Source organism: Rattus norvegicus, chromosome 3 (assembly GCF_036323735.1).
Source record: "Rattus norvegicus strain BN/NHsdMcwi chromosome 3, GRCr8, whole genome shotgun sequence".
Taxonomy (NCBI): Eukaryota; Metazoa; Chordata; class Mammalia; order Rodentia; family Muridae; genus Rattus; species Rattus norvegicus.
Genome location: NC_086021.1, coordinates 182,661,691 through 182,686,580, shown reverse-complemented (window position 1 = coordinate 182,686,580; position 24,890 = coordinate 182,661,691). Strand labels below are relative to the sequence as shown.

Genomic DNA, 24,890 nt, shown 5'->3' with positions numbered 1-24,890 from the left:
GTGCCTATCTACTGGAGGTGGTCTCTACAGATTCTCTCTCCCCTTTGTAGTGTATTTCTGCTAAACTCATCTTCGTTGGTTCCTAGACGTCTCCCACTTCCTTGGCATCTGGGACTTTCTACTGGCTGCCCCCAGGTCCCCATGCCCATTGCTACAGATTTCTACTCGGTTTCTGGATCCTCTTTACTTCTCTCCAGTCTCTTTCCATACCTGATCCTGCCTCGCCTTCCCCTCCCCCTCCTCTTCCCTTCTCTCCCCCTTCTAAGTAGGACTTAAGCATCCACACTTGGTTTTCCTTCTTCTTGACCTTCATGTGGTCTATGAGTTGTATCATTGGTATTCCAAGCTTTTTCCCTAAGAGCCACTTATCAGTGAGCACATACCATGTGTGTTCTTTTGTGACTGAGTTACCTCACTCAGGATGATATTTTCTAGATCCAACCATTTGCCTGCAAATTTCATGAAGTCATTGTTCTTAATAGCTGAGTAAGTCCTCATTGTGTAAATGTGACACATTTTCTGTATCTATTTTCCCTTTGAGAGACATCTGTGTTGTTTCCAGCTTCTGGCTATTATGAATAAGGCTGCTATGAACATAGTGGAGCATGTGTCTTTGTTGTATGTTGGAGCATCTTTTGGGTATATGCCCAGGAGAGGTATAGCTGGGTCTTCAGGTAGAACTATTCCAAAATTTCTCAGGAACTGCCAGATTGTTTTCCAGAGTGGTTGTGCCAGTTTGCAATCCCATCAGCAGTGGAGGAGTGTTCCTCTTTCTCCACATCCTTGCCAGCATCTGCTTTCACCTGAGTTTTTGATATTAGCCCTTCTGACTGGTGTGAGGAGGAATCTCAGGGTTGTTTTGATTTGCATTTCCCTGATGACTAAGGATGTTGAATGTTTCTTTAGGTGCTTCTCAGCCATTCGTTATCCCTCAGTTGAGAATTCTTTGCTTAGCTCTGTACCCCATTTTTAATAGGGTTATTTGGTTCTCTGGAGTCTAACTTCTTGAGTTCTTTGTATATATTGGGTATTAGCCCTCTATCAGTTGTAGGGTTGGTAAAGATCTTCTCCCAATCTGTAGGTTGCCATTTTGTCCTAACAACAGTGTTCTTTGCCTTCCAGAAGCTTTCCAATTTTATGAGGTCCCATTTGTGAATTGTTGATCTTAAAGCCTGAGTCGTTGGTGTTCTGTTCAGGAAAATTTCCCCTATGCCTATGTGTTCAAGGCTCTTTCCCACTTTCTCTTCTATGAGATTCAGTGTATCTGGTTTTATGTGTAGGCCTTTGATCCACTTGGTCTTGAGCGTTGTACAAGGAGATAAGAATGGATCAATTTGCATTCTTCTACATGCTGACCTCCACTTAAACTAGCACCATTTGTTGAATGTGCTGTCTTTTTACCACTGGATGGTTTTGGATTCTTTGTCAAAGATCAAGTGACCATAGGTGTGTGGGTTTAATTCTGGGTCTTCGATTCTATTCCGTTGATCTACCTGCCTGTCTCTGTACCACTATCACGAGGGTTTTTCTTTTCTTTTTTTAAAGTTTATGTGAATACACTGTTGCTCTCTTCAGACACACCAGAAGAGGGCATCGGATCCCATTACAGATGGTTGTGAGCCACCATGTGGTTGCTGGGAATTGAACTCAGGACCTCTGGAAGAGCAACCAGTGCTCTTAACTGCTGAGCCATTCCTCCAGCCCTATCGGGTTTTTATCTCTATTGCTCTGGAGTACAGCTTGAGGTTAGGGATGGTGATTCCCCCTGATGTTCTTTTATTTTTGAGAATAGTTTTCACTATCCTGGTTTTTTTTTTTTTTTTTTTTTTTTTTGTTAATCCGGATGAATTTGAGAATTGCTTTTTCTAACTCTATGAAGAATTGAGTTGGGATTTTGATGGGGATTGCATTGAATCTGTAGATTGCTTTTGGTAAGATGGCCGTTTTTAGTACGTTAATCCTGCAGATCCATGAGCATGGGAGATCTTTCCATCTTCTGAGATCTTCTTTGACTTCTTTCTTTACAGACTTGAAGTTCTTATCATACAGATCTTTTTCTTGCTTGGCTAGAGTCACACTGAGGTAGTTTATATTACTTGTGACTATTGGGAAAGGTGTTGTTTCTCTAATTTCTTTCTCAGCCTGTTTATCCTTTGAGTAGAGGAAGGCTACTGATTTGTTTGAATTAAATTTATACCCAACCACTTTGCTGAAGTCGTTTATCAGCTGTAGGCATTCTCTGGTGGAATTTTTGGGGTTGCTTATGTACACTACCATATCACCTGCAAATGATAATATCTTACCTTCTTCCTTTCCAATATGTATCCCTTGACTTCCTTTTTAACATGTACTCCTACTATACAATTCATCACACCATTGGCTCCCATTTCTTTCCTGTTTTGCCAATTTGTTTTGAGTTGATGTAATTAAGCCACTCACATTTAAAATGATGTGTCTCTATCTTGAGTAATAGGTATAACACTTCTTTTTAACAGAGACTTCTTTTTTTGTCTTCACTGACTTCACAGTATCTTATGAGAATCCTTTCTTTGTTTTTTTTCTGTTGTTGTTGTTATTGTTGTTGTTGTTGTTGCTTTTTAAGTCCAGTACTGGATATTGAACCCAGAGGACTGCATGGTCAATGGGCATTCAACTACTAAGATGTGTTCTTGTTTCTCTGCTTACTTTTTATTTTGAAACAGGGTCTCACTAAGCTGTGGCTGTGTTTGTTAATTTTCTATTGCTGTGATAAAGCACCAAAATCAAGGAACTTAAAGACAGAAGAGTTTGTTTGGGGCCAAGATTCCAGAGGGTCAGGGTCCACAATGTTGGGGACAACAGGCAGCAGACATGGTTGCTGTGGGTGGAAGGTTTACATCTTGAACCATAAACCACCCCCATCCCACTTCCCATAGTCTCATGACTGTGTAATTGCAGTGAGAATTTTGGTTTCTTTGAAAAACAGAAAAATATTATGGGAATGTGTTTTTGGTTTAATCCCAGGGGTGGGATATGGGCTTGCCTCAGATTGTCCATGGCAGTTGACTATGATTTGCTTCGCGCTCTAGCAGAGGTGTGATTTTGTCACCAACATATAGCTTCTGCGATTGTGTGACGTTTGGAGTTCTGCGGACTTTTCAGAGAGCACATAAATGCTAGGGCCCCAAGAGGCGTGGGGTGTTGTTGGTTGTTGACTGGCTGCTGTCGGTCATGGTCTGTTAAAGAGTCAGGCACAAAGGAGAAACAAGAAGAAACTGTCCTGACGGTAAAGATCAAACTTGCCGTGAGGAACTTTCCCTAGTCAGCAGGAAGTAGTCTAACGATGTCAACCCCTTTCCCCTCTATGCTTTTCTTTTCTCTTATCTAGTGTTAGGAGGTTGGAAGGGAGCAGAAGGGTGGAAAGAAGAAAGAACCCCTATGGTAGCTTATGCTGGCTATTTAGTGTATGCCAGCTTCAGTCCAACTTCAAAAGTCCCCACAGTCTTTCGACCTCAACACTGTTTAAAGTTCCGAAGAGCAACGTCCTTTCTAAGACTCAACACGAATGCTCAACTGTGACCTCCTGTAAATCCGAAAATCAGTTATATACTTCCAATGTGCAATATATTCAAACTATACATAGGGGGCAAAGTGAAAAAAAAATGAGTTCAAAGCAAGGTCAAAAACCAACAGGACAAACTCCATATCCTGTATCTCCATGTCTGAGGTCAAAGAGCTTAGATGTCTCTGCCTTTCCAGCTTCGGGGCCTGTCGCTCACTTTTCTCACTTGGGCTGGTTCTACACACTGTCTGCAGCTCTCCTTGGCAATGCCTCATGTCTCTGGCATCTCCAGCATCTTCAAGTCTCCCGTGCAATCCAGGCTTCACTTCACAGCTTCACATGATGGCCTCTCAGGATCTCCGTGCAGGGACTCCCCTGGTACCCACCTCTCAGGGCTGCTATAACTGCAGATCAAGATTCCACTTCTCTTTAACCTGAGTATTCTCGGTGACTTTACATGAATTGGAAGAGGCTGCCAAGTTCAACTGCCAGTTTGGGGTAGATTCGGCCCCTTGAATGACTTTTGCAGAAGCTTTTGTTTATTGTTCCTGTCTAGGATGAGAACATTTCTTAGGCCTTCTCCTTTCACAAGCAGAGTCTGTTCTAGGCAGCCTTCCCCACATTCCAGTGCAGATCTAGAGTCTCCTTAGCAGTGCTAATCTCCATGACAACCTTACCGTCTCCTCCAGTGTGAGCTTCAGCTGTGACATTAACCTAACTAGAATCCCTTTCCCCTCCAAACTGTACATTTCGTACCTATTTTTTTGCTCACCTGATCAAGAGTGGTCACTAGTAACCACACAGAGGAGGATGTGTCAGCCTGCCTTGAAAGCTCTTCAGTAAAGAAATTAGTCGGGGAAACTTTCATTTTTCCTCAGGCAAGTTCTGAGGGCAAGGGCAGAAAGCAATCACATTCTTTGCCAAGATTTCACAGGAATGGTTTCTAATGCGACTGCCAATGTTGCTCCTTTCTGAAACCTCCTGACCTGGGCCCGTGTATCCACAATGTTTCAGCATTAATTGACTCCCAACGTCCTGTGAAGAAGGACGCTCATCCTCTGCTTGCAGTGTTCAAGCATTTTTTTTTCCTTTTTTATCTCAAAGGCCCAAACTCTTTCACATTCCCCCAAAACACATGGCCAGGCCTGTCACAGTAATAGGCCATTCCCAGATGCCAACTTCAGAACTAGTTAGTTTTTGATCGCTGTGACAAAACACCACAGCCAAGGCAAGCCACAAAAGAAAGTGTCTAACGAGGCTTACAGTTTCAAAGGTTGGAAGTGTGGTGGTGGGCAGAAGGTACAGTGCCAGGGACAGCTGAACTCACACCTCAGCCCTCAAGCAGCTGGCAGGAGTGAACAGCAAACGATGACTGACTGGAACGGAAACCTCAGAGCCTGCCTCAGTAGCACACTTCCTCCCACAAGCCCACATCTCCTAAGCCTCTCCAAATAGCTCCAGTAACGGGGGACCAAGCAGTCAAATGTCTGAGAGTATGAGGGTGTTCTAACTCAAGCCACGAGGAACCTGCCTGACTCTGTTTTAAAGGCAGAAGCCATTCTGCTGTGTGGTTAAAGACAAGTTTTCATTTACTCTATGAGCTGGGGTTTTGTTTTTTAAGTTTCTGTTTCCTGGAACCTGGCCTGCCCAAACCCATGACATTGACTTGTTTTTGAGAACACCATGACCCTCCCTAATCAGTGACCACACGATGGCTGGTTTTGTTGTTTGGTTGGTTTTTGGCTTTGGGGTTTTTTTTTGTTTTGTTTTGTTGAATTTTTTTTTCTGAGATTTTTCTGAATTTCCTATTATTATTTCTGTAAATCTGCTTGGCAACTTCTCGTGCTTTTCCACCATACAAGAGCATATCTCTCTAACCTGACTTAGGGAGCAGTGCCTGGCCAGGTCTTGGGTACACCCCAACAAAATAAAGCTTGTTCCAAATTCGGCTCTAATATGGTGGTCGTGGTCTTATTCTTGCCTGGTGGGATTACCAACTGTTTTTTTTTTTTCTCCCTTTGTTCTTGACCTCAAACTCCTCCCATGTCTTCTCAGAGAGTCTATGCTCACAGCTGTCTCCTCCAGACTCCACTGTGGGAGGTGGAGGGGAGTGTTCTGTAGGCTCCCGGGGAGCGCAGGCTGTCCCCGTCCTTAGGTGGGACAGGGTGGTAGAGGGGCTGCTGTGAAGATGTACTCTTCCTGCAGCGGGATGAGGCTCTCACCATGTTCAGGCTGGAGGAACTGTCATGGAGAAGGTTCTGGGAATATTTCATACGTACTCTTTCTGTTCCCCATCAGTCAGGAGAGGGTCCGAGGGCTCCGTGGGCTGAAGCTCAGGAGCATGTGGGGTCCCTCTTAGATGACACCGAAGCCCCCGTCAGATATTCTAGACTGTTCCACATGCAGCCTTGGGCGGTGATCAAAATCCCCATCTGCTGTTCCTGCAGCTTCTGGCTCCAGTGGTCTCCAGGCTGCCGAGGCTCCCTGCTTGACCTGCCTCTGCCCTGCTGGTTTCAAAACTCATTTCTCCCAAGAATGCAGTATAAACCTTCAATTCCCATGTTTCTGCCGTCTCTGCGTCTGTGTGAGGACGGCAGTGAGGGCCTGTGTGTCCGAGCAGAGGCTGGGGAGCCACGACATTTACCACAGTACAAACGCATTTGCTCTTTTGATGTGTCCCTCATGTAGCAGACCACCAGGCAAGTTTTGGGAACCGGTGGCTGTCATCCTCATGGAGGGGCTGCTTCTTTACAGATGTGGCCTGCATTACAGTCATGTCCCAAAGAGACTTATGTCTCCCATTGACAGGAGGAAGCTGTGTCAGGTGTGGGACATATATAGTCCAGCCTGACTGTGAACTTTCTAAGTAACTGAGGGTGGCCTAGAACTCCTCACCTTCTTGCCTCCAACTTCTACCTCCTGGGTTGCAGCATTGTGGCCGGCGTCACCAGCCTGGCAGTAGAGACTGTAGCGGCTTAGTGAGGTTGGGTCACTAACCTGAAGTCACCATTCTTGCAGTTCTTTGGCTCCAATCACTGAGCTGTCTTCACAAAACTAAGCCCCTCTGGGTGCCTTTGGTTGCGATTGGCTGAATGAACAGACCGGTTGTCCTGGCTGCTCCTCACCTCCCTCCGGTGAAGCCCGTATAGTCGCTTTTCAACACTGACTGGGTTAGGAGAAAACCTGCAGAGATAGGAGCTGGAGACATGGCTCAGCAGTTTGGTCCCTGCGTCACAAATGTGAGGGCTGGAGTTTGGATCCCTGGAAACCCACCTAGATGCTGGGTGGCCATGGTGGCTCCTCTATAACTCCTGCTCTGGAAGGCAGAGGGGATCTCAGAGCAAGCTGCTAATGGGACTAGCCACATCAGTGAGCTCTGGGTTTGATTGAGAGACCCTTCCCTAATGAATAATGTAGAGGAGCATTGGAGGATGATTCCCAACTTCAGTCCTCCATGTATGCACCCATGTGCACCCACATACGTTTCCACATGTGCATGTTCACCCACATATATGTTTCTACATGTGCATGTGCACCCACATATGTGTCTACATGTGTACCCACATATATGTTTCTACATGTGCATGTGCACCCACATATATATCTACAGGTACACCCACATATATGTTTCCACATGTGCATGTGCACCCACATATGTGTTACATGTGAAGCCACATATATGTTTCCACATGTGCACCCACATATATGTTTCCATATATCTGAAAAATGTGCATATACATACAAAGATATGAACATGGAAAGGGGGAAAAAGACCTCAAGAGTAAACATTAATTATACTCCCTTGAGTGGGGGCCAGGAGGCTTTCCGTAAAAGATTAATGGTGCCAGGCCACACAGAGCTTGTCACAGCTCACCCCTACACAGAAGCACAGAGAGTGTGGCAGGGACATCGTCATGATGTCTCTGTGTTTAGGGACACCTGGCTTTCAGTTTTAAATACTACAGAATAGCATTCCTCTTTTGAGTCTTCCTTAACCATTGAAAAGGAAAACTCTTTGCCAGCTGAAGTGGCGTAAAAGCAGGTGGAGGAATGTCTGCCCACTGTCACCCCTTATCAAGTGTAACTCTAAGTCCTGCAGGCATCTGTGCCAGGTACAGCCAAGAACTGCTGTACATGTCTTGGGCTGGGGGAAGGGCTCAGTTGGCAGCATGCTTCCTGCATGGGAATCCAGATTCCCCAGGACTTGTATGAAAAGCAGGGTAAGGCAGCACATCTTTAATCCCAGCACCAGACAGAGACAAGAGGGTACCTAGGCCTCTCTGGTAAAGGCAACAGGCAAACTTTAGGTTTAGTGAGAGACTATCTCAAAAAAAAATAAAAAATAAAAATGAAAAGGTAGAAAGACTCAAGGAAGGCATGTGACCTAAACCCCAGCCTCCACGAGGGTGAGTGTGGATGTCTCAGGAAATGTAGGGGATGCACACATGGGTATCCCACCCACGAGGCCTATCCTAAGCTTCACAAGCACCTTATAAGACAGCCACAGAGGGTCAATAGCAATGCTGTGTATTTAGGTGACAGACGTCACTGTACTAAACGTTTAGCAATACTCTTTCCTCAACTCTCTCCATAGTCCAAGAAGGCATTGATAATATGATGTCCCCTTAGCAGATTGGACACTCTGAAGTTCGGAGTCACATGCTAAATGACAGGCTAAAGAATCAGGCTATCCAAGAGGCTCCAGCAAGCTCCAGCAGGTTCCAGCGGGCTCCGGCGGGCTCCGGCGGGCTCCGGCGGGCTCCGGCGGGCTCCGGCGGGCTCCGGCGGGCTCCGGCGGGCTCCGGCAGGGGAATCTAATTAGTTCATGCAACCTGAAATCTGGGGCAGATTCTCTGCCATTCGCTAGAAGATGAACCTGAAGATGTCCCTTTGGACCAGAAGCTGGGCATTCCCCTGTGTCATATTCCTTCCTGGGGGGGATCGTGTCTGAGGACAAACACTTCTTCCCATCCTCAGGGCCCCTGGATTTTCCTTGATGCATATACTGGAGCCAACCTGCTCCATGTGACTGTAGGTGGGGGGCGGGGAGGGGAGGGGAGGGGGAGGGAGAAAGAGAGAGAGACAGACAGAGAGAGATGTTAGTGTCATCAGCCTGACAGGATAGGATAAAATGAAATGGGATCTTGAATCACCTGGATCTAACTGCATTGTTAGGTGGTAGACAGATCGCTGTACACATGCCTTGGGGGATTATTTTGATTGTGTTCACCGATGTGGAAAGACCCGCCTGAGCTGGCAGAACCATTCCCTGGGCAGCTGATCTGGAGCTACACAAGGTGGGGAAAGCCAGCTGAGCACCAGCATTCTTCTCTCTCTGCTCCCTGACTGGATGCAGCTTGACCAGCTGCCTCACGCTCCCGCACCATGCTTTCCGTCCATGTACTGTGTCCTCAAACTGACCCAGAGGAACTCTTCTACCTTAAGTTGCTTCTTGTCAGGTAGCTTGATGAGCAATGCAGGAAGTACTGTTGGAGGGGAGTGATGGGGGAGCTACCTAAGGGGAGGAGCCACGTAGGGGGAGGAGCCACGTAAGGGAGGAGCCACCCGAGGGCGGAGCCACCCGAGGGCGGAGCCACCCGAGGGCGGAGCCACCCGAGGGCGGAGCCACCCGAGGGCGGAGCCACCCGAGGGCGGAGCCACCCGAGGGCGGAGCCACCTGAGGTAGGAAGGGGAGTTGCTTTGGAAACAGCAGTTGATAGTGACATCATCCAGGATCTGTCTCCTCAGAGCTGGGTTCTGGAGTAGTGAGTGGCAAGCTACCTCAAAAAAACAAATTAAATTAAAAAAGAAGGCGCATTTCACAGCCTTCTGGGGCTGACCTGGATCTGGTCCTCAGATAGCCTCCATAAAACTTTTCTCTGAGACAAAAAAGATGGCAAGCCCCAAAGGGGAGGAGATGGCCCTGTGGCTTCTCTGGTATCTCCAGGTTGGGATACCAGGTCTTTGATGACCACAGGGGAGGAAGAGGGGCTTCTCACAGTGCTTCCAGATATCCATATATGAGCATCAACGTGCCTTCTGCAAGCCCATTTTCAGAATAATGTCACCCGCGCTTTGCAAACTATGTGAGTGGGGTCACTTGGAGCTAGGATTGGAGGTCGGAGTGTGTAGCCCTGAAGTCTTGGCCATTCCACCGCCCTGCTGCCCAGGGACCTGTCCCACAGGAAGGGCCACAGGAGGCTGCATGTGAACACTGGGAGTCGTCTGCATGGCCAGCTCTATAGGCAGACTGAGGCTTCCAGCTCTTTCTATCCTCCAGCTCCTCTCCTCTCCACTGCCTCCTCTCTCTTCCTTCTCCTGGTCTTCCTCCTCTCCTCTCTTTTTTCCTCTGTTCTTCTCCTTCCCTCCTTCCTTCCTTCTTCCCTCCCTCTCTCCCTCCCTCCCATGTCTCTGGCACCTCTGGCCCCAGGCTCTACACTGGACATCAGTGGGGCTCCAGAACAGAGAAACTCGGCCCTGCTTCTTGAGGTCACATGTTGATGGAGACAAACTCGTTGCTCACTGAAGGCCACACAGGGTGACAGCTGCTCTGAGGGAGGTCTGAGTGAGGTCCCATGGGAACACGGATCAACACCTGCCTCGAGCTATTTCCTGCCTGGCTGGCAGGTTCTGTTCCAAATGGCACTGGGTACGTACCGTCTCCCTTGAACATTTGATTCATTCCGACAAACCCCTTTCATCTGAATGCTGCTTAATGAAAATTCATCAATTGAGTGATTCAGAGGTTCAGACGGAGCGCTCCACAGCCAGCACTTGGCGGTGGGCTGGGGTGTCCTCTGCCACCTGCTTGGGTGAGAGCCTGTCCTCTCTTCTTCCTGGCGGGGGTCCTACTCATAACTGGATGAGCGCTGCACTTCTTGGGAGCACTGTGCTTCTGAGGACAGTGTTCCTTCACAGCATGCTCAGAAGTACCCCTCCGTGTGTTCTGGGGAAGCACCCCTCCATGTGGTCTAGGGGAGCACCCCTTCCATGCTGAATAAGCCGGCTTTGTGGTGTAGTATAAAGGGGTCCTTCCCTTGCGTTTTCTTGAAGTAAGAGGGAATGGGGACAGAGCCGTTTGAGTTCGAGTGACCAGCAGGTGTTGTCAGCAGGGAAATCAGTATAAACGTTCTTCAGAAATAAAATACAGGACTATCCAAGACACTTGTACCATTTCTGGTTATTTACACAGAAGACAATAACCGATGGGACCCAGAGATGTCAATATGTCTGCCACGGTTGTGACATGATGCACAAGAACCTAGGTAGGAAACCAGTCTAGATGCATCCGGGCAGATAGGTGCTGGAGGAGGAGCTGAGGGTTCTACATCTGGATCCAGGAGAAGACTATGCCCTGCACCGGGCGGAGCTTGAACATTTAAAACTCCTAAGCCCCACCTCCACAGTGACACTTCCTCTAACAAGGCCACACCTCCTAACAGTGCCACTCCCTATGAGCCAAGCATTCAAATACATGAAACTATGGAGATCAAGCCTACTCAAACCACCCCAACACCTCGACGGTTGGCTATTTTTGATCTGGGTTCTGGGAGTTGAAGTCAGGTGCTTATGATTACCAACCACTTTACTGACATAGCCATCTTCCCCACCCCCCATCCCCCATCCCCACCCCCCATCCCCAACCCCATCCCCCATCCCCAACCCCCATCCCCATCCCCCATCCCAGTTTTGTTCATTTGGAAGCCTTCTAGTGACAGGTGCATTTCCCCTCCCGGACAAGGGAGCGCTGCTGACCATTGCCTGTCTGGTTTGCCTACCTAAAGCATCCTAGATCGTCCTTGGGGTTCCTATATTTGGGGTAGCAGGAGACTCTCTCTCATGTGTCCTTGGATGACTTCATTCTATTCACATCGATGATCTTGGCGATGAGTGTGGAGCCAGGGGCAGGACCAGGCCTCCGAGGGCTTAGTAGAGCCTGGCTTTCTCTTGGTTGATGCTGGAACGGTCTCCACATCTATCTTGCTCTCCACATCTGAGCTGCTTTCCTCTCACAACTCTGAAGACTAAACTCTGCTATGCCTGATGCTCCTGGCTGTTTACTGTTTGTGCCAAACCAGCTTTGAAAACTGGCATAGCGGAAACAGGTTCCACAATTCTTACACATGCACGTCACCTGCTTTATTCCCATTGACCTCGGATCACCCCGTCTTGCACCCCACTACTTCCTGCTGCACCCCATTACTTCCTGTTCCTCCCCATTACTTCCTGCTGCCCCCCGCTACTTCCTGATGCTCCCTGCTACTTCCTGATGCTCCCTGTTACTTCCTGCTTCTCCTCACTACTTCCTGCTGCTCCCCTTCCTCCCCACAGTGGTTGCCCCTCTGCTCCACTGAATCATCAGTCTAGATTTCACCCGTGCTGTCTTGGTGTTTCTTTTCTTTCTTTTTTTCTTTTTTTCTGGAGCTGGGGACCGAACCCAGGGCCTTGCGCTTCCTAGGCAAGCGCTCTACCACTGAGCCAAATCCCCAACCCCTGTCTTGGTGTTTCTGCATCTGTCTTGTCACACCCAACTCAGTGACCTTCAGTTTCATTCAGTGTCCTCAATAATTTCCTGATAGCCGAATTATAACCCTGCGCACACATTACATCTCTTTTATCCACTCTCTTATCGGTGGGCATCTGGGCCGCTTCTCTCTGTACCTTGATTAATATGACAAGAACCACAGGAAAGATGGCTGTGTGGGCATCTCCATGGACTGCTGACTGGGAGACCTTTAGGTATATGATCAAACAGTACAACTGGATTATATCGCATTTAGCTTTTGTTTGTTTGTTTGGTTGGTTGGTTTTATTTTTTGAGACACGGTTTCTTTGTGTGGTCCTGGCTGTTCTGGAATTCACTCTGTCGACCAGGCTGGCCTCAGACTCACAGAGATCCACCTGGTTCTTCCTCTTGAATCCTGGGATTAAAGGTGCAGGTCGCTGTCAATTGGCTTATTTTGATGAGGCCGTAAGCTGATTTTACAGTAGCTGCACTAGCTTATAGTCCCAGCAGTGTGGAATGCTGGGCTCCAGGGTTTGCCTTTTTCATTTTCTTGTTTTTGTTTTTTGGTTTTTTTTTTTGTTGTTGTTGTTGTTGTTCTTGTCTTCTGTATCACAAACAGCACCACTGCTGGCAGACTGCTCCCAGTTGTATTCTTACCCACATGAGGAAGAACATGCTCTCATAAGAGCATGCGCTTCAGTTAAATACACTTAAGCAACAAAACAAGAATCCATTCAAATCTCAAGCCTGGACCAAGAACCCTGGGTCTGGCTTCTCTTCAGAGAATTCTGACCAGGAGATTCAGTCTCTGATGATCTGGAGGGCACAGTGTGGCTGCTTGGAATGCCATGGCTTGCTGTGCACGGTGTCTGCTCTTACATCATGGTGTCAGGCTGGGTGCCTTCTGGGACTTGTGGCTCTAGATCTGAGCCCTTGTAGAGAGACCATGTCTACCCCCCTCACTCCTCCCCCCCCCCCCGGAGCTAAGGACCAAACCTAGGGCCTAGTGCTTGCCTACCACTGAACTAAATCCCCAACCCTTTCCCTAACCCTAACCCTAACCCTAACCTAGCCTCGCTTCAGGGTCTCTGTGTTGTATAGCTTTGTCAGCTTGACCCAAGTTAGGGTCATCTGAGAACAGGGACCTCAGATGAGAACCATTAGGCTAGCCCATGGACAAGTCTCCGGGGCATTTTCTCTATTGTGATTCTGTTATGATTTAAGGGGGGAGGGCCCAGGCCACGGTGGGCAGTGCCACTCTCAGGCAGGCAGGTGGTTCTGGGTTGTATAGAAAAGCTTCTTGAACAAGCCGTGAAGAGCAAGCCAGCTAGCGCCTTTCCCCACACCTTCTGTTTCAGCTCCTGACCTGGCTTCCCTTCATGGTGGAGGGTAGGAGAGAACACCCCCATGGTGTTTTAACACAGCAATAGAGAGCAAACTACAGCGGCTACCCTGAAAACAAGGCGATCTCAAACCTGCCCCGATCCTGAGACTGCCCAAAGGTCATATGTGTTGGCTTGCAATAGAGCTGGGGCATCTTGGGCAGTTCTCCTGCTGATGCAAAAGGCGGTGAGGGCATTTGAAGTGTGTCACAAAATGTAGTGGTTTTTGGAAGGGGTCTTGGATGGACAGCTGGAGACCAGACCAGGGAGAAAGGACTCAGCTTTGTAACGGGTTTTCTGGCTCGAGTTGTTCACCCTGAGCACAAGGGTGCAACAATTATGAGGTTCTGTCCTGATCTGCATTTTCTCTCTCCTTCAGGGGTCCCATGGTTGCCCCCAAAGTTCTTAGACTGGAGTCTCACAGCTGGGGAAGGGGAGAATGAGAAGAGTCTCTGTGAGATTTCCAGCAGGAATTCACCTGGAGGAGATGGCCCCTGGTCTGGATGCATCAAGGTCAAGTGCAGGAGTGCATACCCAGCGAGGGAACTCACCTAGAGTGTGCCAGGAGAGGTGCAGGTGGCAGGAAGGACATGAAACAGCCCTAATGGGAGACAGTTTGGTTGGGAGTGAAGGGAACACCCTCAGAATGGACTCGATGCCTTCAGACTGACGGGAGCTAGGGACATTTGAGGGGGACCTTGTCCGTGGTGGTGTTTGTCATGGCCATGTGAGGGGTCTCACTCTGAGCAGCCATCTCCTGAGCTGATACAAAGAGAGCGACCACATTTGTGGGGGGAGGAGAAGGGAGAAGGAGAGGGAGAAGCAGAGGGAGAGGGAAAGGGAGGGAGAGGAAGAGGAAAGGAGAGGAGGGGAGGGGGGAAGAGAGGGGGAGAGAGAGAGAAAGAGAGAGAGAGGAAGAGAGAGAGAGGAAGAGAAAGAGAGAGAGAGGGAGAGGAGAGGAGGGGAGAGAGAGAGGGAGAGGAGAGGAGGGGGAAAGAGAGAGAGAGAAAGAGAGAGAGAGAGGGAGAGGAGAGGAGGGGGAAAGAGAGAGGGAGAGAGAGAGAGACAGAGAGAGAGACAGAGAGACAGAGAGAGAGACAGAGAGAGAGAGAGAGAGAGAGAGAGAGAGAGAGAGAGAGAGAGAGAGAGGGGAGAGTCTGGTGGCCATCTTGGTTTTCAGTTTTACGGGACATAAAGTCACCATGGTCATATACTATGCTGTATCTGTGAGGGAGCTCCCAGCACGCAGAGAGATTTATCCTAAGTGTGGGTGGCATCATCCCACGGGGTGAGGTACCAGACGGAATGAAAAGAATCCAGCTGAGCTCCAGCGTTCCTCTCTCCCTGTTTCTGGACTGCAGATGCAACCTGATCCGTTGATTCCAGCTCCTGACACCCCGACTTCTCCCCCATCATGGACTGAACCCTCAAACCATCGGGAACTAACCCTCTCCTTCGGGTGGCTTCAGCCAGGTATATTGTCACAGTCGTGAGAAACTAATAGAGAGGGTAGACTTTAGCTTGAGGCAAATCTGAGTTCAAGTCTAACCCTGCAAATTAATGTCGTAATTGAGTCTATGTGTCTGTGTCTCAGGGTGTGTTCATGCACACGCGTGCGGTGCCTGTGGAGGCCACAAGAGGGCGTCCGATCTTTTGGCACCACAGTTACAGGTAGTTAGAAGTTGCCCCCCGGGATGCTGGAAACCAGACTCAAGTCCTCTGTAGGAGTGGTAAGGGCTCTTCCTTCTGGGCCCTCTCTCCAGCCTCAGCTGCGCCAATCTCGAGATTGCATAACCATTTTAAGTTCACATAAGGACTTATTTACCTCAGATGGAGAGGAAGAAGGAACGATCCTGCTGGAGAGCCCACAGAGGCAATGACTCCAGCCAGGAAGGAAAGGGTCAGAAACTTCACAGGGCAGATTCTCTGATGATGCCAGTATCAGTTGGTTGTGAAATGTCCCCCATGACTTATGTGTCAGTGCTCGGTCCTCAACTGCTCAAAGCCTCTCTAGGAAGCTGTGGAAGATTTAGGGGGTGCAGCCTCACCAGAGAATGTGAACCACTTGGGGTTTGAACTGAGGGTCATAGGCCAGATGTACTTCCTGTACGGCCTCTGCTTCCAGTTCCTCTAGGATGTGAGACGAAAGTCACAGCTGAGAGCCACGCAGTGTGTCAGGATAAACCTTCCCTCAAGTCACTTCTTGATGCTTATTGTCCAACTCAGTGTAGGAAGGAGGTAACACAGATGCCTTAGACACCCCGTGGTGCTCTCGAGGAACTCAGATCGTCACCTTTAGGGTGTCTATGTCTGCGGACCACACAGTGCAAGATGGTCTGCACACACAGATGTGCACCCTCTAGGCCACCTCCATTGGTTGCTGTGCTCTGCGTCTCAGCTGCACCCTTCTCCAGAGGATGCCCCCACAGGCTGCTGAGTCCAGCTGCCAGGAACGCAGCTCCGGAAGAATCCTCAGGAAAGTTGTGCCATTTTCTCCTGTGCTGGGGACATCCATCTTCAGTGTGTTGCACCTCATTCTGGTTCTCATTTATGACTGCACGGTGTTTGTGTGAATTTTATCAGAATTGAATTAACCTTCTTCTAATCGACGGGGAGTTGCAGTGGGAAGTTAAAACATATTCTCCTCAAGTTTTAGATCAGTGAGGTAACGAAATATTAAATTTTAGCTTATTTTAGGTATCACATTCTGGAAGCAGCCAAAGCCACACTCAGAGGGAAAACGGTGACCTCAGATGTTCTGTATTGCACAGGAAAAGGGACTCGCAGTAAGAGTAAGACAACTAGTGGATGTTGAAAAGAAACAACGTAACATGTCAGAACTAATGGACGTGGAAAAGGAACAATGTAACAGATCAGATGATAGAAGACTGCATTGTCCGAGATTAAAACAAACAAACAAAAAAATTCATTAGGAGAAATAGTCAAGTTGGATACATGATTTGGGTATTTCAGGAGACAGAGGCAGGTGGATCTCAGAGTTCAAGGTCAGCCTGGGGGATAAATGTTTCTATGACCCCAATTTGCCAACAATCTACACTAACATGTCTGCTATTTGAGTCCCACTTTACAATGAGTTTGAGCTAGTCTTCATAGATGTATCCCATTTAAGCTGTATCAGACTGTCGAGAAGAGAGCCCCTCCCCCCAGCTAAGTCTCTGCACCTACCTCAGAGGCCTTGGCTCTCTTACAAGCCTACAATGGGCCACATGAGGTCACAAAGGCTGTGGTTTCTGTTGCTGGTGTCACTGTGTGGACAGGCAGATTTGCACCGGTTGGCCCTGACCTGTGAAGGTTTACAAAAGTTCAAGGCTTGTGTACAGTTTCCACAGGGTTTTGATACCAGAAAGAGATGGATTTTCAGCATTAAACTTGGCCAGAATTAGACTTGTTGATGGGACCTTGCAACTTTTGTTAAAAGAGACCTGAACACACGACTGGAGACTAAAGACAGGGCAATTCTCTGCTGCAGGATAGGAATGAAGACAAGCCAGAGGCAGAGCCTCCGCTGGTCACCTCGGAAGACCAGAAGCAGATTCAGTCGACACACACACTCAATCTCTGCATTTGGGAAGCACAGGCAGGAGAATTGCAAGTTTGAGGGTGGCCTTGGCTATGCAGGAAGATCCTGTCCCAACAACAAAAAAGAAAAACTTAAAAAGAGGTAAAGTTAAATTTTAATCTATGTCTATGTTCAAGACACCTTCGTTTCTGCATAATAGAATGATTGGCTTGATGCTTTACAAGTGTGTGTTTGATCCTTAACCGTGCATTTGAGCTTAGCTGTTTGCACTTGGTTGTGTTTGAGCCTTGGGTTGTATTTGATGAAGTTTACAATTTTAGAAATACATAATCATATCCGCGTCACTCCAGAGAGTTCCGGGAACTGCTCGTGCATGAGAAGACTGTTTCCTTCCCCCTTTTCTTTCATCTTTAAGAGAGAGGATGGGGTGGGCGGCTGAAAGGATGGTTGCACAGTTCAGAGCAGGCACATCTATAAACTCGGGGTGACTCACACCCGTGTGGTAAATTCTGCTGATTTTAACCACTGTATCCACTCCAGAAACCGATCCCAAATATTTCCCTTACGCATCACGTGATGCAAGTCAGCAGTCGGCGCCACCTCAGCCCCTCGCTTCATTTTCCGTGGTACCTGAATGACCCGATAGGAATAAAAAGTCTTCTGTCTCGATGAAAACGAATTTTCTCTTTTTGCCGAAAGTCTCCCTTGACAGGGTAGGCGACTCAAAACTCCTTATGTCATGAGTTCAGTTCCTTACTGTGTGAGCTGCAGTTTCCTTGTTAGTTTGCAGTTTTAGTTAGAATGCACTTTATGGGGAACCCGGGAGAGGGTTCAGTGGGTAAGGGCGCTTGCCAGATGATCCTGAAGGCCCGAGTGCTGACTCCTCAACTCTGGAGTAAAAGTGTGGGTTTTCTGTAACCCCAGCACTGTGTGGGGAGGAGACAATGGTGAGAAAGAGAATCGCTGAATCTTGCCAGCAGGTCAGCCAGGCCGGCCAGGAAAATGGCCGGCTCTAAGTTCAATGAGAGCCTTTGTCTCAAGGGAACAAGGTAGGGAATGACAGAGGAAGACTCATATTCTCTCTTTTGGCCTCCAAATGCACACAAACACATGCACTGCACAGACACACACACACACACACACATACAACACAGACACACACAGCACAGACACAAACACACTACACAGACACACATACAGCACACACACACAGCACAGACACATGCACACATACACACACAGCATAGACACAGTACAGACACAGCACAAACACACACACACACAGCACACGCACACACACAGAGACAGAGACAGGCAGACATGTACATACACACACAGCACAGACACACACACACACGCAGCACAAACACACACACACAGCACACGCACACACACACACAGACAGACAGACATGTACATACATACACAGCACAAACACACACACACGCACGCAGCACAGACACACAGACACACATGCATATACACACACACAGCACAGACACAGAACAAACACATACACAGAGACAGACAGACAGACATGTACATACACACTCCACAAAAATTAAGAGAAAGTGCACTGAGCAGAGACCAACCCAAAGCTAAAACACAGTTGAGCGGAGCTGCCCACAGCAACTCCATTTTGTCCGAGTGTTAAATTCACCCAGCTGCTCCCCAGCCCCCGTGAGAACATCCTGCACGTGCTTACGTCATAGCTCACCAGCTTAAATAAACGGCTCGTGTTGGCCTTGTATTTATGGTGCTCAGTATTCTACTCGTGTGGGCATAAGGAAGTAAGTTCAGAATTTCAGGTCATCTATTGACTGATCTTGGAGATTTTCAGAAACTTGCTAAATTCCATGGTCCATAGTTTTTGCTTACTTAAAGATCTCATCTTTCTTTTGAAAAAAAATCTTTTAAAACCTTTTCTTTAAATTGTAACAAAAATGTAAAAACTGGATTGACAAAGAATCATCTCCCCATCTAAAAATATGTGCCTTTTCCTGGGCCCGAATCCCAGTGTTCCTGCTGGCCGGAGCGTGAAGCTGGCTTGCTGGGGTTGCTAACACTTTCAACGGGATGCGTCTTTCTGGCTTTAGTTGACTTACTTTGCTGATTCCTTGGGACGGTTGGGAGGGAGTTTGTGTGAGTTATCAGTGTGCTGGGAGGATGCGGATGTCTTAGTGCTGTTCACTGTGTGTCTTTAACTCAATGAATAAGAGAGGAACTTCCATTTTTCCCCCTATGATATAAAACTGCCTTCCTTGAGTATGCCATGGTCCTGGCTTTTCATCCCTGCTCTGTTTCCATCAATACCCTGTTACACACACAGGACTCCCCTATTTTATATTTAAAACTTTGTCACTATTGTCAGGTTCCAAAGAAACAAGACAAGCTCAGTGCCTATGGCTCCTTCCAGCAGTTCTCACTCTGCCCCCTCCCCCACTCCCGTCTCTAGCCCAGGGGCTGAGCTCATCTCCCCTTCCCTCCCTCTCTTCTTTTCCCCTCCCATACCCTCTCTTCCCTCCCTCCCTTTCTTTCCCTTCCCTCTCTTCCCTACCTTTCCCTCCCCTCAGCTTCTCTGATTCCCATACAACCCAGCCATCTTGACTGTACACTGTTGGTTCTCATGGACTCCCTTGGTCTCTTGGCTCCTCTCTTGGTCCTGACTGGCTCTTCCTCCGCCCTGTGGTTCTCCTTTCCTTCTTAGCTCTGCTCTGGCTCTCTTAGGTCCCATGTTCTCTCCTTCCTCCCTCTCTCTTCTCCTCTCTTCTCTCTCACCACCCTCCCACTCTCTTCATCCTCATCATGACCAGGACCTGGTTTAGTCTGGACCCTTCCAGATGCCTCTGGTTGTTTTCTCCCTCATATCTCCTTAGCCTTTTGTTTTCAATCACTATTTAGTGCCGTTTCTTGTTGCTGTAACCAATACCTTACAACAAACAACTGAAGGGAAGAAGAACATTTGCTCTGGTGTGCTGGTTTGGATGAGAAGGGCCCCTGAAGCTCATATACTTGAATACTTGGTCTACAGTTGGTGAAACTATTTGGGAAGGATCGGGGGTGTGACCTTGTTGGAGGAGGTGTGTCACTGGGAACAAGCTTTGAGATTTCAAAAGACTCCCCATCACCCTCAGTCTCTCTGTCTCTGTCTCTGTCCCTGTCCCTGTGTCTGTCTCTGTTGCTGTCTCTGTCCCTGTGTCTGTCTCTGTCTCTGTCTCTCTCTGCCTCCTATTTGAGGATCAAGCTGTGAGCTCCCATCTGAACCACCTGAAATGCCCGATATATTGTCACACTGCCAGCCACGACGGATTATTAACCCTCCGAAGCTGTAACCCTAATTAAATGCTAATTTCTTTTATATGCTTTGGTTGTGGTGTTTTTTTCACAGCCGTAGAAAAGTAACTTGTGTAAAAGGCGGTACCTGGGAGTGGGCGACTGCTATGACAGGCCTGACCTTGCTGTTCTGTGGAGGAATGTGTCCGAATTTGGAAGGCTGACTAACTAAGTAAGCAGCTTTGATAAGCTACAAGCAAAGCTTAGAAGACTGAGAACTGTGTGGGCTGTGGAGGCCTGACTCAAGGGGTTTCCGAGGGGAACAATATTAACACCTGGGCTAGAGACTTCGGTGACATCTTTATGGAGCACAGGAGAGAAAAACTCCTGAGAGAGACCTGGGTAAGTCAAATGGAGTCTTTATTAATGTCCAATGGGACTGTCCCAAGCGGACTAGTGGGAAGCAGCCTCTCCAGTTGGTTCCAGTTTTTAAGGGCAAAGCCCGCAATTGTGAAGTCTACAGGAAGGCAGCTGCAGACATCTGTAGCAAGCAAGTTTCGTTTACAGAGCAGAGAGATAGCAATTAAATGGTCAGACAGCTAACCTTTAGCTCAGGGTCACATAGGAATTTAGGGCTGGTCCAGAGACCAGTTTTGCCCAAGTAAGTTTTAGCACTTAAAGTATTCTTGAGAACACCTTCACGGATGGCATAATGACAGTCCAGAAGTCTACTGCGATATCTTGGCAACGAATGTGGCTTCCTTTTATCCTTGACCTGAGGATCTGCCTGAGTCTGAATTGAACCCTGAGAGGATTTCAGAACAGCCTGACTCTAACTCCGTTACAGGATTATTAAAGGTCGCTCTCAGGCAGGTTCACACCAAAAAGAGCAAGTGGGATAAAAGAAACAGAAAATGCTCATTTTGAAGAGTAAATGGCCCAAAATGGAAAAAGGAAAAAGGGGAGTGGCCCCCTCAAGCCAAGGACCCACCCAGCTCAGTTCAGCCTTCAACAGGTAAAAAAGGGAACTCTGGAACCTTCTGCTCCCAGACAACAACACAGGAAAGGTTTCTGCAAATGTGATTCCAGGGTTCAGGCGCCATCCTGAACTGTGGTCAAACTTGTGCATGGTCCGGGCTTTAGAGTCATAGTGAATGAAGAACTTGTGGGGTCATCCTTTGTGGCTTAGGAGAGCTTCCTCACCCCCAGGACAGGTGTGGCCCCTGTGACAGGAGACTCCCTGCATGGAGGCAGAAAGAGGCCACTGTGTGGACTCTGTGAAAGTCAAACTGGGTTGCATTGGTGGCCTGGGGACATTGGAGATGTCAGAGCTGTGGCACGTCTGCTAGGAGAAGCTGCACACAGGGAGGAAGCTGGCATAAGAAAGAAGCGTGTGGGCCAGGAACCCCCTCGAACTACTTACAGATTGGACACAAGGAGGCTCCAAGTTGTTGAATCACTGACCGGAGAAAATTCAGCCAGACGGACGGGCCTGCCAGAGTCCCCGGACATTGAGCCACCCAACTGTGGCTGCCATTGGGTGCATGTTCTCCTGAACCTCTCGACTTGTCTGAAAACAGCATGTGCACACCCATCCCTCAGAGTGGCTTTCCGCTCCCAGCCTCAGTCCAAGACCCAGGCCTACACATATGGCGTGTGGAGAAGCCTCACGGTGGCCCGGAAGAGGCCTCCCACCTGCCCCTGTGGACAGGCCAGCAGTCATCCCAGGATGAGCAGGGGGCCTGTGCTGTGCTATCTGTGCACCTCAGCACTCTGCTGGGGGAGCGGCCTATGCAGGACCGTCAGGTTCAAAGGAATGAGTTCGACGTCTTCATGAGCTACTTCTCACGAGTCCTCAAGTACCGGGAAGGGGGCATGGAGTAGCATTTCACAAGAAAGCCTTGGGTGCCACCCCAGTAACCATCAGAAAGCTCTACCAGGTAAGGAGGAAGAAGAACATTCGTGCGACTGAGAGGGCTCTGAGCTCGGATAGCGTCAATGCTGGGGACTCCTTCCTCCTGGACCTGGGTCAGAACGTTTTTGCCTGGTATGGTGGAAAGTTGGAAAGTCCAGCATTGTGGAGAGCAACAAGTGGAGGACCTGGCCCTGGCCATCTGGGAGAGCAAGCGGCAGGGCAAGGCCCAGGTAGAAACCATCACTGATGGGGAGGAGCCAGCTGGGATGATCCAGGTTCCAGGCCCCAAGCCTGCTCTGGAAGGAGGGCAACCCTGAGGAAGACATTACATCGGACCAGACCAACGCCCAGGTCGCAGCCCTGTGTAAGGTCTCTGAGGCCACTGAACAGAGGAATCTGACTCAGGTGGCTGACTCCAGCCTTTTCTCCTCTGAACCGCTAATTCCAGATGGCTGCTTTGTTCCACAATGGGCTGTGTGGTAAAATCTACATCTGAAAAGGGAGAAAAGCTAATGAGAATGAGTGGCAGGCAAGCCCTCCAAGTGGCTGATGGCTTCATCTCACCAATGAGATATTCCCAAAATACTCAGGTGGAGATTCTGCCCCAGGGCCAAGAGAGTCCCATCTTCAAGCAATTCTTCAAGGGTCGGAAGTGACAGTTGGGTGTCCGCATCCTCAATCTTCTGCCCCCACCACCTGCCTGCTTGTTTTCCTTCTGTCTGCTGAGTCAGCACTGAGGGGCCTTCTGGATGCTCATTAAAGGACACTTTCTGTCCCCTCCCCACTCCCCACCCCCAAAAAGTGTGTGCACACAGTGAAGCAAAACTGGAAGGCATCTAAGGCCATCTAAGCCTTTTGGCATTAGACAGGGAGCTACAGGATTTGGAGTTTGTTCTGCTGGGTTTCAGTCTTGGGTCCAGCCTTTTCTCTCTCCCCCACTCCTCTTCCCTTTTGAAATAGTAATGTGCGCTCTGGGCTATTGAGTCTTGAAAGTATATGATTTGCTTTTGGATTTTTACAGGGGTTTGCAGTTAATTGATTGTTTCGAGTCCCAGAAGAGACTTTGGATTTTTAAACAGCATTGAGACTCTGAAGGACTATGAGAGTTTTTGACGTTGATCTGAATGCATTTTACATTACGATATGACTACACACATATGGGGGGAGGGCAAGGAGTGGAATGTGATGGCTTGCATGAGAAACACTCCCTGCCCCAGGTTCATATGCTTGAATCCTTAGTTTCCACTGGGTGGAACTGTTTGGGAAGGATTAGGGGGTGTGTCATTGGGGTAGGCGTTGGTGTTTCTCTTAGAATTCCCAGTCTCTTTTCTCTCTTTCCTGCCTCTTATGGATTCAGATTGAGCTCTCAGAGGCTTATCCTCTGCTGTTGTAAACTTGAGCCCTCTGGAAGCATCAGCCTGTCACTTTCCTCCGTAAGGTGCTGGTCTATGATGGTCTGTCAGAGCAGTGGGAAAACTAACCAAAACGTCTGCCTTATGGTCTGCGAGTATATCAGTCTGTCAAATGGGGAAGGCACAGCAGCAAGGGCAGGAAGCTGTCTGTTCACATCGCATCTGTAGTTAGGAAGCAGAGAGACCACAGGAAGTGGGGCTGGGCTCTAAAACTTCAAAGCCAACCCAAGCGGCCCTCTTCCTCCCTCAAGAGTCAGCCTCCTAAAGGTACCATACCTTTCCCAACTCATAAGTTCACAAGGGATGAGAGCACACATTCAAATTCCTGCACTTATCTTTTTTTAGGTCAGGTGAACAACTTAATTATATTAAAATAAAAAATAGTAAAAATTTCTACTTAATTATAGAAATAGCACTGTAGTGTGTAGGGTCTGTATATGTATAACATTTACATAAACACATTGGTGTGTTACATTTGTGAGAAGAAAACCCTTCAAATTCCCAGTTGGTAATTGTGGTAGTTCGAACACGCTTGGCCCAGGGAGTGGCACTATTTGGAGGTGTGGCCTTGTTGGAGGAAGCGTGTCACTGTGGGCATGGGCTTTAAGACCCTCACCCTAGCTGCTTGGAAGCCAGTCTTTTCCTAGCAGCCTTCAGATGGAGATGTAGAACTCAGCTCCTCCTGCACCAGGCCTGCCTGGATGCTGCCATGCTCCCGCCTTGATGATAATGGACTGAGCCTCTGAACCTGTAAGCCAGCCCCAATTAAATGTTGTCCTTACAAGAGTGTTGCTTTGGTCATGGTGTCTGTTCACGGCAATAAAACCCTCACTAAGACAGTAACCCTCCTGCATCAGACTAGGGAGGGACACTTTGCCTGACATGCAGACAGCAAAGCATCAGTCAAGCCAACCTTGCCGAAGTGGTTACCTTTTTGTCACTGTGAGCACAGTAGCTGGCGAGAGCAACTTTCCTAGAGCCAAGGCTTGCTTACTTTGGCTCATGATTTCCACGGGTTTTGGTTGGCTTGGAAGGTTTGGCAGAAAAAGCCTAGTTTGTGGTGAAGGTTGCGTGCATCATGCTGGCCCAGGAAGTAGCAGATGAGGTGGGAATCTAGAGCTAGCTATAGCTTCCTAAAACCGGTCCTAGTGGCCATCTCCCCCACCAAACCCTCCCTCTGAAAGGTTCCATTACCTTCCATAATAATGTCCCAAGCCAGGAGCAAAATGTTCCAAACAGGGGCCTGTGGGAGACAGGTCACATTCAAAATGTACACTTGTAAAGATGTCCACCTGCAAGTTGGCCCACTTTTACATTGCT

The 24,890-nt window shown here is 48.4% G+C and overlaps 1 long non-coding RNA gene and 1 pseudogene across 5 annotated transcripts in view; both read left to right on the top strand.

Annotated features, from left to right (window-relative positions):
* The first annotated feature begins 9,281 nt into the window (after positions 1-9,281).
* The window catches only part of LOC103691986 (uncharacterized), a 31,946-nt gene continuing 16,337 nt past the window's right edge, over positions 9,282-24,890 (top strand). For 2 of the 5 annotated variants that reach the window (XR_010065546.1, XR_001837418.3), the window contains exons 1-5: positions 9,282-10,190; positions 13,406-13,616; positions 13,809-13,942; positions 14,791-14,902; positions 16,920-17,111. This is a non-coding gene — a long non-coding RNA (uncharacterized LOC103691986). Of the gene's footprint in view, positions 10,191-10,226; positions 11,105-13,405; positions 13,617-13,808; positions 13,943-14,790; positions 14,903-14,986; positions 17,112-24,890 lie in introns of those variants that run through there. The other 3 variants (XR_005502817.2, XR_010065548.1, XR_010065547.1) reach the window with 3 other exon arrangements.
* Positions 17,108-24,883, top strand: Capg-ps1 (capping actin protein, gelsolin like, pseudogene 1; annotated as a pseudogene).